A 19412-nucleotide genomic window follows, 5' to 3' on the forward strand; every position below is an offset into this window, starting at 1 on the left:
GAGGTTGCTAGGAGTATTGATTTCACACATCATAATTCATTTGTCGGTATTCCGGTTGTATCAACACGAAGACCGAGGAATGACTAATGATGGTGAGAAGTATCACTACGTCAAAATTCATGAGAGTTGGTGCAGTTCTCATGACAATTCTGACATAAAGGGGGTAATACTCCAAGGTAGAACAGAACCAAAAGTTGGATTGGCATTTTGATCTGCGGAATACAACTGCTTTGACCAAATCCTAGATATGGATGAGGTACTGGAGTTTGTTTCTCCTAGTCATTCCGGTATAGAATGGCTTGACAGACCACAAGAGTAATAGGCATCGATGAATGAATGCTTATATACTCTTGACTATCAATTGATAGACGAGGGTCAGAAGACAACTAGAGCGGGACAACTCAAAGGAACATATGACTTTCTGAGTTGTGAATGCATAGATTAGCATGTCGAACGAGTTCAACATATTTCTTCCGGACAATCCATGCGGAAGGGTAGAACTGGCAGAGTCACAATATATAATGGAGAACTCATCAAGAGCACTCTGGTTGTGATCGTTCAGTTCAACGAGGAACTTCTGCCATAAGTAGTTCATGGTATTTGGAAGAAGAAGATACCACGGACTTCAAGGACTATCGCAAAGGTTACTAATAACCTAAGGGAGCTAGCAATTACTATCAACATGAAGTAAGTAGGGTGAATCTCGGGTTCAAAACCCAGAAGTGAAATGCCTACTAACTAAGTGGCATCACGAGATGCTCTCGAGAATGATGGCCAGAATCATCACACTGGGATCACAAGGCATGACTGGATTACTAGGTGATACTCTAGACACCTAGGGTCATAACAATAACTCCAACATATATGTCAAGGCAGCAGAGTACCTCAACTCACTGATCAGTGTGCTTAATCTGGCCCAAAAGGACATCAGGAACGGAAGGAAGGAATTTGCAAATTGCTTCAGACTATTTAGAAACCTGGGATGACTCGGACAGCATAACGGCTGTAAATGCTCAGAAAAGATTTGAGACATTCACAAAAATGGTGGCATAACCACTTGATCATCATAATATCAAGGTTTGGAGATCAACAGTTAACACACAGAGGTAGAAACTGAGCTGAGGCTTAATTCCCACAATGCTATAAGTCTACGGATTAGTAACACGTGATCCTGATAGAAAGAAGAGATAGCCTAGTTCTTAATCCCCGTAGAAGAGAAGATGATGACTCAAATCAGAAGGCCATGAGGTATAAGGAGTAAAAAGAGCCTTACGTTCCATCCCACAATCAATTCCCTTATATAACTAAAGCATTTCTAGACACAACTTCGACCAGTTTGGCTTGGTAAACCTACAGGCAGTCAAGCTCTGATACCAACGCTGTCAGGACCCGATCCTAAGTCACACCGATCTAGCATGTAACACATCATATCACTTTGCGGCCTCACGCACGGTATTCCCACGGGTGCCACCTTACCTGGTCCGGGACCGTTTGCGCCTTTTGGCTCACGTATATGATAGTGTCGCTAGCATCCATATGACCAAGAACCCGGGCTGACATGGCTAGTCGTGAACCCAAAGTGGCACTAACTTACAGGGACAGGCATCCATGACCCAGCATCGATCGTGTCGGTCATCAGCGAGTGAATCCAGGTTGTAGCACTGGGCTAGCAGGACTCCGGTGAACCGGGCTGTAGCGGGCTAACAGGACTCCGGTATTCATCGCGTGATATTTCCCCAAAGGGACAGACACAGGAACGAAGAAGGACACATGCCGGCCAGCCTAAGTGTTCCGGAGCAGTAGCAAGCTACCATGGCTCAATGGAAGCACTAGGAGACATTTCCCGGTAAGAGAGGCTACTAAGGATAAACAACTAGATAGCCAGATCCCACACATACCAAGCATTTCAATAACATACACACAATATGCTCGATATGTGCAAATACAACATGGCATCACAACATGACTCTACGACTCAAGTATTTATTCAATAGGCTCTGAGGAGCGAGATATTACAAACATGGGTCTCATGACCCAACAATCAGAGCATACAAGTCAAAGCACAAGCGGAAGCTTAACATGTCTGAGTACAGACAACTATAAATGAAAAAGGCTGAAAAGCCTGACTATCTACCAGATCCTGCTGAGGGCACAAGATCGTAGCTGAGGTAACAAGCTAAACGGCGAAGTCCACGTGGAACTACTAGCGAGACTGAAGTCTCTCTGCAAAAACATAAATTAAGCAACGTGAGTACAAATGTACCCAGCAAGACTTACATCAGAACTAACTACATATGCATCATTATCAACAAAGGGGATGGTGGAGTTTAACTGCAGCAAGCCAGCTTTGACTCGGTGGCTATCCTGAACTACGACTGCAAGTAACTCTTTTGAGGTGGCGCACACGAGTCCACATATTCACCATATCAAATACACCACTATGGATCCGCTCCCGTCTCCCTACGAGAACGCCATCCATAGTACTCACGCTTATCTTGCGTATTTTAAAGTATCCACTTTCACTTGTCTATGAACTGTACAAGGGGTCCAAGTTTCCATATCCGAGGAATCCGGTTATTCGAATAGATAATGATAACCCTGCAGGGGTGTACTTCTTCACACACGCTTTCGCCACTTATCGCCCTGTACACGTCATGTACCTCGGCAACCTTCAAGCGGAAGCCGGGCGAGGGAGTCGGCCACGACCTGACTAACCGAACAAGTCTCTAGTCCAGGTTTATCACCTATTCGGGTTCCATCCGCAAGGAGATCCGGCCGGGGTGTCGCTCACGGCCCCAAACGATGTGAGCAGGGTTCCCAAGCCCACCATCCGGGTGCCACTTGGTACACCGTGCCACTGTGCCTAGTCTGTCCCAAGCCCACCTGTACCGGGTGCCACTTGGTAGACTACTAACACTACCTACAAACACCAGAAACTAGTTGCAACTCCTGGACAGAGATCAAGTTGATTAATAAGTCGAGAGGGGCACTTAAGCATTCCAATGTATGGTAGTAGCTGGTCATGGATCACAAACACAGAACTCAGTTCCTGAGGATGGCTGCAATGAGACAACCCACCATGTACTCCTACATGGCCTCTCACCGCTACCTTTACCAAATCGTGTTCACACACTTAGCTCTCAATGGTAGGACATGTTCACACACCTCTGATTCATCCCCGATGAATCAGACCTGAGTCAACTCTAAGCAGTAGCAGGCATGACAAACAAACATGAATGAGTAGGCACAACAGGGCTCAAACAACTTCTACTCATACTAGTGGGTTTCATCTATTTACTGTGGCAATGACAGGTCATGCAAAGGATAAAGGGGTTCAGCTACCGCAACAAGTAACAGATGAATCGTTGTTGTCCTAATGCAGTAAAAGAGAGCAGGAGCGAGAGAGTGGGATTTTATCGGAATGAACAAGGGGGTTTTGCTTGCCTGGCACTTCTGAAGATAATATAGCTCTTCATCGGTGTCATCGATCACATCGCCGGTACACGTCTATCGAGAGGGGACAATTACCGGCAAACAAGGAAGAACACAATCAATGCAATGCGACAATATGATGCATGTGTGACATGGCAATATGATGTGATTTGAGCTAATGCAACTAGCAGCAAGTTAAATGGAGTTGGTTTGAACCCTAGGTTCAAATTCAAACTCCACATGTGATTATTTAAATGCCATTTAATTGAATTGTCGTAAACAGCAGCTATAAGTTGTTCTAACATGCATGAAAATGGTATAGATGGATAGATTGGATTTTTCTGATAATTTTGCATATATAAATTATTTCATTCTGAGCTACGGTTGAATTTCTATGATTTATTGAAGTTTTAGCTATTTTCTACAATTTTCAGAATTAAATTAAATCCAGAAAACATTACTGCGTCAGCATGACGTTGGCATGACGTCAGCAGGTCAACAGGGGCTAGTTCGGGTCAAACCTGACCAGTGGGGCCCACTGGTCAGTGACTATGGTTAATCCTAATATAACTTAAACCTAACCTAGTTTAATTAGTCGGGCCGGGCCCGCATGTCAGTGAGTCAGTGGCTTAACTAAAATTAGTTATTAATTTAACCAAAAGTTAGCAGGGGCCGGGCCCACCTGTCAGTGACCCAGGGGAGGTCAAACCCCTGGTCAAACGAGTCTATCCCGCCGGCGTTGAGTCGCCGGCGAGGCCGAGGCGGCGGAGGCCTTCGGGTTTCTTGCTCCGGCGACCAAACGAACGGAGGAGGGGCTCTACGGATAGCTGGAAGAGCGCCGCGTCTTCCTGTGTGAGCGGAAGAGGCTGAGACGGCCCGAGCTCGCCGGAACGGAGCTCGCGGTGGTGGCCGGAGTTCGGGTGTGGACGGGGTCGATGCTACGGGGCACTAGGGAATAAACTGGCAGGTGCTACGTGCTCCTGGGGGTTCGCCGAGCACGGTGACGCGCTTAGGTGCGGGCTGCGGTGGCCCTGGCCACGGCGGCAAGGAACCACGGCAGCGGTGAGCTCTCCGCTCCGGTGGATATTGGCGTTAGCGGGAGAAAAAGTGCCAGGGGAGGGAGGGGATCGACGCAGCAGCTCACAGCGGATCGAACGAAGGGGTTGGTGAGCTCCGGGGCGTCCTCGTTGCTGCGAATCGAGCGGCGGCGATCTCCGGCCATGGCGATGAAGACGGTGGTGATGGCGGCGTTGCAGCGCGTCCGTGGCGTCGTGGCTTGTCGAGGAGGTCGGGGACGTCGAGACGGAGCTCGCAGGCACAGCGAGGGGTCGAGGGGGAGGCGGTGGCCGCGGCGTTACGGTGGCGCGGCTGCGGCTGCGCTCGGGCTCGAGAGGGAGAGGGAGCAGAAGAGGGGGAAGAGTTTGGGAGAGAGTGAGAGAGCGGACGGGGCTGCGTGGCGTCGTCCGGGGCGTTCCAGGGCGACGAGGAGGTAGCCAGGCAGGCAGGGAGGAGCTGGCGTGGCTCGCCTGCGCGCCGGGCACGCAGCTGCTTCGGGGCGAGGGGAGGAAGACGACGGAGGGGCTGCAATGGTGGGCTGGGCCGGCCAGCTGCAGTGCTGGGCCGGTTGGGCTACCAGGTGAGCGCCAGGTAAGATGCTCTATTTTATATTTCTGTTTTCTTTTATTTTTTAAATTTGTTTTGCCACTGTTTTGAATTTAAAAATAATTCAAACAATGCCAAAAACTCCTCTGAATATTTTTATTATGCTAGATGGACTTTTCCAAAAGCCCATAAAATATTTCAGGGGTATTTGAAATTATATTCTAATTATATGAATATAATTCAAATTCAAATAGCTAATGATTTAAATTCAAAGTCCCAAAATAAATCCTTTTAAAATGTTCATTATTTTTGGTTTGGATCAAAACCCTTGCCAAAAATATTAATCATCTAAGAAGAGCATTTTGGAACAATGAATGAGATTTTAGGGTTTTTGCCCTTCTTTTATTTAAGTTTTTGAGGCTTCCAAAATTCCTCAGTTCAAGTTTCAAAAATTTAAACATGATGCAAACACCAGGCAGCACCAGAAGCTAGGGATGTGACAATACTACTCATAGATTCATCAAAATAATAAAACAACACATAGAAAACAAAATCTGTCAAAAACATAACAGTCTGTAGTAATCTGGATCAAACGTATACTTCTGGCACCCCAAAAATTATAAAATAAATTGCTGGACGTGAGGAATGTATCTATTAATCATCTGCAAAAAGAATCAACTAAGTAGCACTCTCCAGTAAAACATAGCAGCAAATCTCGTGAGCGCTAAAGTTTTTGTTTTTTACAGCAAGATCGCAAAGACTTTCCCCAAGTCTTCCCAAAGGTTCTACTTGGCACAAAAAATAATTAAAAATAAAAAATCAATCATAACAGAGGCTAGATAAATTATTTATTACTAAACAGGAACAAAAATAAAATCGGGTTGCCTCCTAACAAGCGCTATCGTATAACGCCCCTAGCTAGGCATGATGGTTTCAATGATGCTCACATAAAAGATAAGAACTAAAGAGAGCATCATGAAGAATATAACTAGCACATTTAAGTCTAACCCACTTCCTATGCATTGGAAGGTAAAACAAGCATAACTTCCGGATTTTAAGCACATAGAGAGGTAAGTTGATATTATTGCAACTCCCACAAGCATATATTCCTCCCTCATAATAATTTTCAGTAGCATCATGAATGAATTCAACAATATAACTATCACATAAAGCACTATTTTCATGATCTACAAGCATAGAAAATTTACTATTCTCCACATAAACAAAGTTCTTCTCATTTGGAATAGTGGGAGTATCATAAGAAACTCGAATACTATAAATTGTTTCCACATTAAAAGAGTAATGTTCAGAAAAAGGGTAATCATAATCATGACAAGTTTTAATATAATAATCACTACCTTTTATAGAATACGTATCATCACAGTAATTATCATAAGTAGCAACTTTGTTCTCATCATAATCGATTGAAACCTCTTCCAAGATAGTGGAATCATTACTAAATAAAGTCATGACCTCTCCAAATCCACTTTCAGAATTATCACAATAAGATTCAACACCCTCCAAAATAGTGGGATCATTACTTCCTAAAGTTGACACTCTTCCAAACCCACTTTCATCAATATAACTATCATAAATAGGAGGCATGTTGTCATCATAATAAATTTGCATATCAAAACTTGGGAGGTTAAAAGTATTATCTTCATGAAACATAGCATCCCCAAGCTTGGAACAAACATTAATTGCAGCAAATACATTCTCAAACATGACATTCTCATCAAACATAGCATCCCCAAGCTTGGGCCTTTTCATATCATAAGCATAATCACTCTCATCATTAATAGTATGGATAGCACCAATAGTATAGCACTTATCATCGTCACAATGAGTAATAGGAGCAACATCATTTGGGAGGGGTACCTTTTTACCTTTGCTTCTACGTCTTTTCTTTCGCTTCTTCACATCATATGTGGGTTTAACCCTCTTTTTGGAGCTCCTTATTAATGAGATTGGTTGAATAGAAGGCTCCTCCACGTTACCTGATTCATCATAAGAAATAATAGGAGGATATTGGGAAGTCTCTTCCCTTTCATTAGTATTCTCTTCATCTTCTATTTGTTTTCTTGTCTTTATGTAATTGGCAATATAAGGATTTTCAATGCAATTCACCGCACAATACATGAAAATTTCTTCTAAATCAAATCAAAAAATCTATCAAGATTAAATTTTGGAATACCCTCAGTTATACGTTTCATTTCTTCATACCCCAAAAGAAGACTAAGCTCTTTATGGTGCTCAAGGGTAATCAAGTTATCACAATTTTTGGACACAATTTGATCATGAAACAAATAGCATTGGAGCTTTAAATGACCATGTTCATTGCAAAGTTCACAAGGATGGCGATAAATATTGAATCTTTCAACACAATCATCTAGCCTTTCTTGCAACCATTTAATTTCCAAAAACTTATGCCTCTTGCAAAATCTATCTTCCCTATTTGGTGTGTGCTTGCAAGCTCTATGTATTCCACAAAAGTTGACATGCTTATAAGAGACATTTTCATCATGACTAGTGCAATCATCATTAGTACTATGGATATTCGAAGAGTTCATACTAATAACATTGCAATCATTCTCATCATTCAAAGATTTAGTGCCAAACATTCTAATGCATTCTTCTTCTAACACTTTGGCACAATTATCGGAATCCTTATTTTCATGAAAGACATTAAAAAGATGAAGCATATGAGGTACCCTTAATTCCATTTTTTAGTTTTCTTTTATAGACTAAACTAGTGATAAAACAAGAAACTAAAAGATTCGATTGCAAGATCTAAAGATATACCTTCAAGTGCTAACCTCCTCGGTAACGGCGCCAGAAAAGAGCTTGATGTCTACTACACAACCTTCTTCTTGTAGATGTTGTTGGGCCTCCAAGTGCAGAGGTTTGTAGGACAGTAGCAAATTTCCCTCAAGTGGATGACCTAAGGTTTATGAATCCGTGGGAGGTGTAGGATGAATATGGTCTCTCTCAAACAACCCTGCAACCAAAGAACAAAGAGTATCTTGTGTCCCCAACACACCCAATACAATGGTAAATTGTATAGGTGTACTAGTTCGGAAAAGAGATGGTGATACAAGTTCAATATGGATGGTAGGTATAGGGTTTTTTAATCTGAAAATATAAAAACAGCAAGGTTGCAAGTGGTAAAAGTGAGCACAAACGGCATTGCAATGCTAGGAAACAAGGCCTAGGGTTCATACTTTCACTAGTGCAAGTTCTCTAAACAATAGTAACATAATTGGATCATATAACTATCCCTCAACATGCAACAAAGAGTCACTCCAAACTCACTAATAGTGGAGAAAAAATGAAGAAATTATTGTAGGGTACGAAACCACCTTAAAGTTATTCTCTCCGATCAATCTGTTGGGCTATTCCTATAAGTGTCACAAACAGCCTTGGAGTTCGTAGTAAAATAACACCTTAAGACGCAAATCAACCAAAACCATAATGTCACCTAGATACTCCAATGTCACCTCAAGTATCCGTGGGTATGATTATATGATATGCATCACACAATCTCAGATTCATCTATTCAACCAACACAAAGAACTTCAAAGAGTGCCCCAAAGTTTCTACCGGAGAGTCAAGACGAAAATGTGTGCCAACCCCTATGCATAAGTTCACGAGGTGACGGAACTCGCAAGTTGATCACCAAAACATACATCAAGTGGATCACGTGATATCCCATTGTCACCACAGATAAGCACATGCAAGACATACATCAAGTGTTCTCAAATCCTTAAAGACTCAATCCGATAAGATAACTTCAAAGGGAAAACTCAATCCATCACAAGAGAGTAGAGGGGGAGAAACATCATAAGATCTAACTATAATAGCAAAGCTCGTGATACATCAAGATCGTGCTGAATTAAGAACACGAGAGAGAGAGAGAGAGAGAGATCAAACACATAGCTACTGGTACATACCCTCAGCCCCGAGGGTGAACTACTCCCTCCTCGTCATGGAGAGCGCGGAGATGATGAAGATGTCCGCCGGAGAGGGATTCCCCCCTCCGGTAGGGTGCCGGGAACGGGTCTAGATTGGTTTTCGGTGGCTACGGAGGCTTCTGGTGGTGGAACTCCCGATCTAGGTTTCTTTCTGGAAGTTTCAGTATATATAAGAGGTTTTGGCATCGAAAACAAGTCCGGGGGGGTCTTCGGGCTGTCCACGAGGCGGGGAGGCGCGCCCAGGGGGGTGGGCGCGCCCTCCACAATCGTGGGCAGTCCGAGATTCTTCTAGCCCAACTCTTTTACTCCATGGCCTTCTTCTGGTCCAAAAATAAGCTTCGCCAAGTTTCAGGTCAATTGGACTCCGTTTGGTTTTCCTTTTGTGTGATACTCAAAAAGAAGGAAAAAACAGAAACTGGCACTAGGCTCTAGGCTCTAGGTTAATAGGTTAGTCCCAAAAATCATATAAAATAGCATATAAATGCATATAAAACATCCAAGGTTGGTAATATAATAGCATGGAACAATCAAAAATTATAGATACATTCGAGACGTATCACTAGGCTCGTCAAGTTTAACCCGAGTATTCTGCATGTGCAAAACTGGACCCGTTGTATGTGAACGTAGAGCTTATCACGCCCGATCATCACGTGGTGTCTCGGCACAATGAATTGTTGCAACGGTGCATACTCAGGGAGAACACTTATACCTTGAAATTTAGTGAGGGATCATCTTATAATGCTACCGCCGTACTAAGCAAAATAAGATGCATAAAAGATAAACATCACATGCAATCAAAATATGAGACATGATATGGGCATCATCATCTTGTGCCTTTGATCTCCATCTCCAAAGCACCATCATGATCTCCATCGTCACTGGCTTGACACCTTGATCTCCTTTGTAGCGTCGTTGTCGTATCGCCAACTATTGCTTCTATGACTATCGCTAACGCATAGTGATAAAATAAAGCAATTACATGGCGATTGCATTCCATACAATAAAGCGACAACCATAAGGCTCCTGCCAGTTGCCGATAACTTTTACAAAACATGATCATCTCATACAACAACGTATATCACATCATGTCTTGACCATATCACATCACAACAAACCCTGCAAAAACAAGTTAGACGTCCTCTACTTTGTTGTTGCAAGTTTTACATGGCTACTACGGGATTCTAGTAAGAACCATTCTTACCTACGCATCAAAACCACAACGATTTTTCGTCAAGTATGCTGTTTTAACCTTCAACAAGGATCAGCCATAGTCAAATTTGATTCAATTGAAGTTGGAGAAACAGACACCTGCCAGCCACCTTTTTGCAAAACAAGTTAATGTTTGTCGATGGAACCAGTCTCTTGAACGTGGTCATGTAAGGTTGGTCCGGGCCACTTCATCCAACAATACTGCCGAATCAAAATAAGACACTGGTGGTAAGCAGTATGACTATGATCGCCCACTACTATTTGTGTTCTACTCGTGCATATCATCTACGCATAGACCTGGCTCTGATACCACTGTTAGGGAATGTAGCATGCAATTTCAAAAAAATCTATGATCACGCAAGATCTATCTAGGAGGTACATAGCAACGAGAGGGGGAGAGTGTGCCCATGTACCCTCGTTAACGCGGTCGATGTAGTCGAACGTCTTCGCGATCCAACCGATCAAGTACCGAATGTACGACACCTCCGAGTTCAGCACACGTTCTGCTCGATGACGTCCCTCGAACTCTTGATCCATCAAAGTGTCGAGGGAGAGTTTCGTCAACATGATGGCACGGTGATGGTGATGGTGATGTGATCCACGTAGGGCTTTGCCTAAGCACTACGTGAATATCACCAGAGGAGTAAACCGTGGAGGGAGACGCCGCACACGGCTTGGAACAATTGGTGTGTCTCCAAGGGGGTGCCCTGCCCACGTATATAAAGGAGGGAGAAGGAGGAGGCCGGCCAAGGGGCACGCCATAGGGGGGGAAACGGACTAGGACTCCCAATCCTAGTCGGCCCCTCTTTCCTTTCTTTCGGAGGGGGAAAAGGGAAGGAGAAGGAGAGGGAGAGGGAGAGAAGGAAAGGGGGTCGTGCCCCTCCCCTTTGTCCAATTCAGACTCCCTTGGGGGGGGGGCACCACCCCTTGAGGGCTCCCCTCTCTCATCACTAAGGCCCATGTAGGTCCATTACTTCGCCGGGGGTTCCGGTAACCTCACGGTACTCCGAAAAATACACGAACCATTCCAGTGTCCGAATACCATCGTCCAATATATAAATCTTTACCTCTTGACCATTTCAAGACTCCTCGTCATGTCCGTGATCTCATCCGGGACTCCGAACAATCTTTGGTCACCAAAACACATAACTCATAATACAAATCGTCATCGAACATTAAGCGAGCGGACCCTACGTGTTCGAGAACTATGTAGACATGACCGAGACATATCTTAGGTCAATAACCAACAACGGAACCTGGATGCTCATATTGGTTCCTACATATTCTACGAAGTGTTGGGAACGTAGCATGCAATTTTAAAAAAATCCTACGGTCACGCAAGATCTATCTAGGAGATGCATAGCAACGAGAGGGGGAGAGTGTGTCCACATACCCTCGTAGACCGAAAGCGGAAGTGTTAGTTTAACGTGGGTGATGTAGTCGAACATCTTCACGATCCAACCGGTCTTAGCACCGAACGTACGGCACCTCCATGTTCAGCACACGTTTAGCTCGATGATGTCCCTCGAACTCTTGATCCAGCAGAGGGTCGAGGGAAAGTTCCGTCAGCACGACGGCGTGGTGACGGTGATGGTGATGTAATCCACGCAAGGCTTCGCCTAAGCACTAAGACACTATGACCGGAAGAGTAAACTTTGGAGGGGGGAACCGCACATGGTTAAGAGAACAATTGATGTGCCTTTGGGGTGCCCCTCGCCACCGTATATAGAGGAGGAGAGGGGAGGCCGGCCGGCCCTAGGGGCGCGCCAAGTGGGGGGAGTCCCACTAGGACTCCTAGTCCTAGTCGGCTCCCCCTTCCTTCCAACGGAGAGGGGGAAAGGGGAAAGAGTGGGAGAGGGAGAACAAAAGGGGGGTCACTGTCGGTGTCAAAACCGGTAGATCTCGGGTAGGGGGTCCCAAACTGTGCGTCTAAGGATCAATGGTAACAGGAGACAGGGGACACGATGTTTTACCCAGGTTCGAGCCCTCTTAATGGAGGTAATACCCTATGTCCTGCTTGATTGACTTTGATGAGTATAGGGGTTACAAGAGTTGATCTACCACGAGATCGTAGTGGCTAAACCCTAATTGTCTAGCATGTATGATTATGATTGTGATTGCCTCTACGGACTAAACCCTATGGTTTATATAGACACCGGAGGGGGCTAGGTTTGTACAAAGTCGGTTTATAGAGAAAGGAATACTCATATCCGCACGCTAAGCTTGCCTTCCACACAAAGGAGAGTCCCATCCGGACACGGGGGAAAGTCTTCTATCTTGTATCTTCATGACCCATTAGTCCGGCCCATGTTGCATAGCCCGGACGCCCGAGGACCCCGTAATCCGGGACTCCCTCAGTAGCCCCTGAACCAGTCTTTAATGATGATGTCTCTGGTGTGCAAATTGTCTTCGGCATTGCAAGGTGGGTTCCTCGTCCATAGATCTCCAAGCATCCGAACCAAAGGACTGTATTCGGATCTACATCTTCGGTCTTTGGCTTTACATTAAATGTTATATCCTTCGGCTTCTGCGCCATCGCCGGTCCGCTCCCACGTGTTAGATGAATACGAAGGGCCCAAGCATTTTTACACATAACACCTGGGTCGTTTAAGGAAGGCGTCTATTTAAGGAGATTGAATCTCAGATGTCGTTCCACACTAGGCAGAAAATCCTTAGAGCTTGTCACAAGAAACCACGCAAACATGGCCAGCGCTCCCAGTTCTTCTGCCCGCCCCCACTTTCCGCAAAAAGGCGATTGGGAGAGCTGTTCTATATCCCACGCCCAGCTAACCAAGCTCCAGATGCAGGGATATCTCCCCCTGTGGATCTAGTCCCCGTTCGGGCGGGATTAACCTCCTTTACTGGCGAAGCCCTGGCAGAAAATTTCCCTAATCCTTCAGAAGGGGAGCGAGTGTGCTTTATCTCCTTTTTATTAAGAGGCATTGGATTTCCAATCCATCCTTTCCTCCGAGGTCTCCTGGAGTACTATAGCCTCCAACTGCACAACCTCACGCCAGGCTCCATTCTGCACATCGCGGGCTTCCTCGCTCTTTGCAAGTTGTTCCTAGGTTGTGAGGACCATTTTGAATTATGGAGGAAGCTTTTTTGCCTCGTCCCTCGCTCCCAAAAGGGATCCATATTTGAGGTGGGTGGCACCGAAGTGTGGCGTATAGCCGGGACAAGATAACTATCCGGCACTCCAAAGAAGGCATCTGAAGAGTGGCCCTCGGAGTGGTTCTATATTGAAGACATCACTCTTTCGGACCCAATCAGACGTGGCCTACCTGAATTTTTGAATAGCTCGTTAAAGAAACGCCAAGCTGGCGCCCCCAGAGCCTCGAGGAAGAGGACAATGCGGAAGTTAAGAAGTTAATGGACAAGATAAAGGTACTCACCCAGTCCGGACTGTCCATAATTGAAGTCATGGCGATTTCCATAACGCGCGGTGTCCAACCACTCCAATCCAGAGGACTCCCCATGTGGAACTACAACGGGGAGGATGATACATCCCGCTACGGGCGCAAGGGTCCGGATAACTTCACCGCCCTGGCTGCCATCTTGGCTGATATTTACAATGGGGAAAAAGAAGAATTCACTCGCCTCAAGTGCCGAGATGGCTTTTCCATGTACAACCCCCCTAGCTGGGTAAGCTTTCAATCCAACACCTCACTTAATCTTCTTCCTGGGTCGTAATTAGTCAATCTTAACCTGACCATTTTTACCAGGAATGGAGAAAGGCTACTGCGGGGATCTACAGCCCCGCTCCGCACCCGAAGGACCATAATCGGGACCTGGATCCCGAATTCGAGGAGGATCTAGATATATCTGTGGAGCTCAAGGAGGGGGTCTTCTATCAGGTGAGCTATGATGGCACAGAAGTGGCCATCGAAGCCAATTACCCCGGCCTCCTTCCATCTTCCCATGTAAGTTCCTAGGGAGCATCTCCTCCAAAAGAGTCTTCCCATTGTGCCTCAGCCGCTACACTGTCTCATACTTCAAAGGGGCGGCATTCATCTCGCCATGCCGCACTGGGATCGTCCCTTGAAAAGGGGACATCGACACAAGGCGGTTGTCGGATTTCGGGTTCCGGTAGACCCTTGAGGTTCGAACACTGGGGTGCACGCGGAGATTTCGCCTTCTACCTACCTGCACCCCTCCGCCTCGCTAAGATCTAAGATATGGAAAGAACAGCACAAGAGACACAGGGTTTATATTGGTTCGGGCCACCGTTGTGGTGTAATACCCTACTCCAGTGTGTGGTGTGGTGGACTGCCTCTTGGGTTGATGACGATGAGCAATACAAGGAAGAACAGCCTTGTGATGGTCTATTCTTGGCTGGGGCGATGAACTGCTGGGAGGAGTTCAATCACCCTTCTCTCTCTCTCTGTGATGCTACTCGATCCGATCCTAGCTAGTTTCTCCCTTGGCTTCTAGATTCTCCATTCTTGATTGCGATCTCGATTCCCCTACCCTGGGGGTGGCTAGTCCTATTTATAGGCAAAGGCCCTGGGCCTCTTCCCAAATATTGAGCGGGAAGGGCGCCAACAATTGGCCATTTTGAAGGAGAACATCTGGTACACTTATCCTGACTAAAGTTGGTCCTCGCCTGCCAAAGGCTCTGGTGGTGACGCTGGCTTGGGCTCTACAATGACTTCCTCCCTGCCGTTGGACTGGTCTTGGTCTCGTTGCACCGAAACGGGTGCCTTTGCTTGATGCTTTTGCCTGTGCTTGCTCCCTTTGCACCAAAGAGGAAAGGAGGACACTGCGCGGGCTGGCGCCCGCCTGGCACCCTTGGTCGTCATGGCTTGCGTCATGGGCACCTCGTGAGGTACCCCGCCTTGATCTCTCCGCCTCCTCGCGAGCCAGCCTAATGAGGCCGTGCCTGAGGAAGCTCCGTGTCGTCCGCCCCGCGAGGCTTGGCCCCTCGCGAGCGTCTTGGGTCTGTGTTGATGAAGATGGGCCGTGCTGGGCCCTCCTTTGAGCCACGCCGCAGGCCGCAGGCAGGAAAGTCTGGGGACCCCCGTTCCCAGAACGCCGACAGTAGCCCCCGGGCCCAAGGCGCGCCCAGACTTGGCCGTGCAGGGAGGCGAAAGGGCAAGAGCGAAGCGCCGCGGGCCCTAACAGCCTGCGGCCTTGGGTGCCACGTGGCGGTTGACTGGACGTGGGCGTCTCCACTTCCCCACGGCGCCTCGGCAACTGCACGGATTGGACAAGTCCCTGCATGCAAAGCGGGTCATGATTACCTGCGATCGTGGAGGTCGACGGTTGGCCTTCACCGGCCATAAGTACGGAACGGCGCGCGCCCTTCCAGTCCATCCCTTCTTGCTTCTCCTTCTTCCCGGTCCTTGCTCTGTCTTGCTGCGATGGCTCTGATATGCCGGTTCTCGATGACAGAGAAGGGAAAGGCTCCCCGAGAGGAACCAGACCCGCTCCCGCCGAAGAAACGGCTCGCCCTCCGTGGCCGGGACGAGGGGCCCATCAGGTGGTGTCGAGGCCCTGGTGCGAGCGGCCACCACCGAGGTTCCCGCTTCCCTTGTACGCCCACATTGAGGGCTCTGAAGGAGTCGATGCCGATCGCCACGGGCGGCGCCACCGTCGGCGCCGACGGGTCACGAAGGTGTGGGTCGTCCCCCCTAGGGTCCACACCGAGGGCTCCTCCTGAGAGTTCGTGCTCCACGCCGCCATGCCTCCTCAATCTTGGATTCGCCTTCCTCCCTTCTTCGCCTCCATCATCCCGTAGGGAGAACTCCTGGAGCTTTGGCTGCAGCACGCCGGCTGCAGCACCCTCGCGACCGAGGCAGAGGTCGTGGTCGTTGCCCCGGGCGAGGTCTTCATGACTCGAGGCTGGAGCGAGATCGCCCGGCTTTACAGGACAAGAGGCGCCTTCGCGATCCACTTGGAGTACGATGGTTCTTCGGTGATGTTCTTCAAGGTCTTCGATGCGAACGGGCGCCAGCTGGAGTGCTGCCCCGGGAGAGGTGGTCGGGACCCTGCTACGGCGAGGACTGGGCCCGCCGACCGCTCCCTTGGCGGCTGCTCAGGCGGCAGAGGCGTCAGAGGGTCCAGCAACTCCGGCGAGCTCTTCGCGACTCCGGAGACAAGCGATGACAGCTACGAGCCCCCGAGCCGGCGCCGCTCCTGGAGCAGGGCGGGCTTGTCAGGCCATCACCGACTCTGATCTGGATGGGGTTGGTGCCGGTGCTTGATGGCCCACTGTTGACGATGGCGTCTTTCGCAGGGGCACATGTAGTTAGCGTCCTTTTAGGATCTGTTCCCTGCAAGGAATCAAAGACGCGTCCCGTGAGGGCTTGTAAGGTGCTTGTGATCCTGTTTGTTAATATAACTCTTGTCATAGAATTGTGCGAGTTGCTCATTCCGTATTAGCTTAGTTCTCCCTTTCAAACCTCACGAGGGCTTGGTGCTCTGCGCCGACAGGTCCCAGTCCCAAGGTAGCTTCAGTCGTCGCTGGTATGCCAGGTCGCGATGCCGTGGTCAAGGCCAGGAGGTGAGCGACCCGGGGTCCGGTAAGAGCCCCTGAGTCGCGATGCTCAGGAGGTCCCTTTTGGCGCTCAAGCAGCCGTCGTTCGGTGAGAAAGGAGAGCAGCGTCGCTAACACGGGATTGCATTAGGTGCGGGGATAGTGCCACGGTAGCTGGTGCTTCCGGGTGGTGACTTATCTCGAGAATCAGGGACCGCTCTCTGGTGTGTCGCCGGGTCCGTGCATCGGTAGGCGTGAGGTTGCTCGGCGAGGTCCTCGCGTGTCCCTCCCCTATCGCCTTTGCTCCCCTTTCTGCTCTACGTCCTCGGGTCCCGGCCCTCGAGCGAGTCTCAGCCATCGTTGGTATGCCAGGTCACGATGCCGTGGACAAGGCCAGAGGGTGAGGGCTGGAGAGCCAGAGGAGCCCTGAGTCGCGATGCTCAGGCACCCCCCCTTTAACGTGCAAGCGGTTCGCGTGGATGAGAGTGAAGGAGACACCGCAAGGGCCTCGCCTGACGCAGCTCCTTTAGGAGATCCTGTAGACCCATCATAGAAAGAACGAGGGGTTGCCATGACAATTGACAGTTAGCCGTTGGTTGCTTCCGAGGGGCGATGAGGCACTGAAGTCTTGACGAGGTGGCGCCATGCGGGGCTGCCGCGGCCAGAGCTCAGCCATTCAGGTTTGTCGGCGTTGCAGGGACGGAACCATGCGCAAGCGTCGTGCCGTTTGAGAGCAGTTCCGTCAGTTGGCGTCAGTTGAGCAGGCAACTAGGTCAAACACATTAGCCGCGAAGGAGTGGATTCATTCAAATAGATGCTGGGAAGGCGGACATCACTGGGTCAGGCCCGAGCAACTTGGGGATGATGCAACCCGAGGGCCCAACAAAGTAAGCTAACAACATGAAATAAAAGGGATACATGCCGCAGGGACGGACCCACGCGGCCTGGGAATAATGCAGCCCTGGGGGTGCTCCCAGCTGGAAATGAAACTTGAAAGATGTCACCTGATGATGTTGAGGACGAAGGAGTGTTGGTGTAGCAGACTCGGTGGGCTGCGGAAGCCGATCCTCACGAGCCCCCGGGCCCAGGGGCCTCTAGAGGCTCCGGAGGCGCTGGTGGCTCCTCGCGGACCATCTCCATCTCCGCCAAGGCTGCGGAATGCCTGGCCTCTTGAGCCTCCATGATGCCCCTCATGAGGCGCTGGTACGTGGCATCCGCATTCGGCAAGCCGTAAGGCATGCGAATGTAGCTGTGGGGTGGACCTTCGCAGCGCCCCGCTCGCGAGGGCCAGAAGCGCTCTAGAGAGGTGACTCGATTGAGCCCTGGTATGTCGATGCAGACGCGCATCCCACCATCCTCGCCTAGATGGGGAGCCACAGCTGGTAGGCGGCGGCCGCCTTTCATGACTCTTGACTCTTGTAGCTCCTGAATGGCCTTGCTGCGAACTCCTGAGGGTCTGGCTCTCCTTGCCTTACTCCTTCTTGAGGGAAACGTGCTTCGAAACACGCCTCCATGTGGTGCCCAAGCGCCTCCCTCGTGACCTTAGCCAGGTCGGCGGTCCTCCAGGGGAGAGCCCCCGAGCCCTGCCTGAGGAGGGCGTCGGGCGCGCTTTCCTATGCGATGGAAGGAGGTTCCCCCTGGGCAGGCGCGGGCCCTGAGGGGCCTGCCTCCTAAGGGGCCGGGCCGGACGATGTCTTCTTCTTCTTGGGGGCAGTCTCGAGAAGCCTCCTGCTTCCGCGATCCAGGTCTTCCAGTGATGCGGCCTGAAAGGCTCGTTCCGGGGAACACACCGTGTCCTTCTCTTCACAGGGCACCGTGATGACTCCGCCACTTCCTGGCATCTTGAGGACGTTGTAGCCGTGGTGAGTTACAACCATGAACTAGGCCAGCGCTGGGTACCCAAGGATGGCGTTGTACGGCAGGCGAATGTGAGCGACGTCAAAGTCGATGAGCTCGGTGCGGTAGTTGTCGCGTGCCCCGAAGGTGACAGGGAGGCGGACCTGCCCAATCAGGACCGTGGAGCTGTCCGTGACTCCGGAGAAAGGCTTGGTTGGCTGAAGCTGGTTGTAGGGCACTTGGAGATTGTTGAATGTTTCCACAGACAGGATGTTAAGCCCTGCCCCGCCATCGATGAGGGTCCTGGTGACCACCACGTTGCTGATGATTGGGGAACAAAGCATCGGGAGGACTCCGGCCGTGGCCGCACACTTGAGCTGATCTGCTGAGCTGAACGTGATGGCGCACGCCGACCACCTGAGAGGGCACGTGGCTTCGAGCTTGGGGAGGACTGCATTCACTTCACGGGCGAACTGCTTGAAGATGCGTTGAGAGGCTGGGGCTTGAGCCCTTCCCAGGATGCAGGCGATCGCGCGTGGCTCCTGGAAGCCCCTAGCCCCCTCGTCCTGATGGCGGTCCTTGTTTCTCCTTGGCTGTGGCGGCAGTGGAGGGAGGCCTGCGTTTCCTTGCGGGCGATCCTCGCGAGGCTAATCCCTCCAGTCTCCCTCGCGAGGCGGGTCTTGCCAGCGATCCTCGCGAGGTCGATCGCGCCACCTTTGGCACGGGCAGCGGTCTTCCCAGCGTCCTGCGTTCCTTCCTCCTCCTTGACCGTAGCCCCGATCACCGCGGTCGGGGCGACGGCCGATCCTTCCTTCTCGCACGGCTCGGAGCTCTTGACATTCGTTGGTGTTGCGGGTGTGGAGGTCATGGTACACACAGTACCG

The sequence above is a fragment of the Triticum dicoccoides genome, chromosome 2A, assembly GCF_002162155.2.
Source record: "Triticum dicoccoides isolate Atlit2015 ecotype Zavitan chromosome 2A, WEW_v2.0, whole genome shotgun sequence".
Taxonomy (NCBI): domain Eukaryota; kingdom Viridiplantae; phylum Streptophyta; class Magnoliopsida; order Poales; family Poaceae; genus Triticum; species Triticum dicoccoides.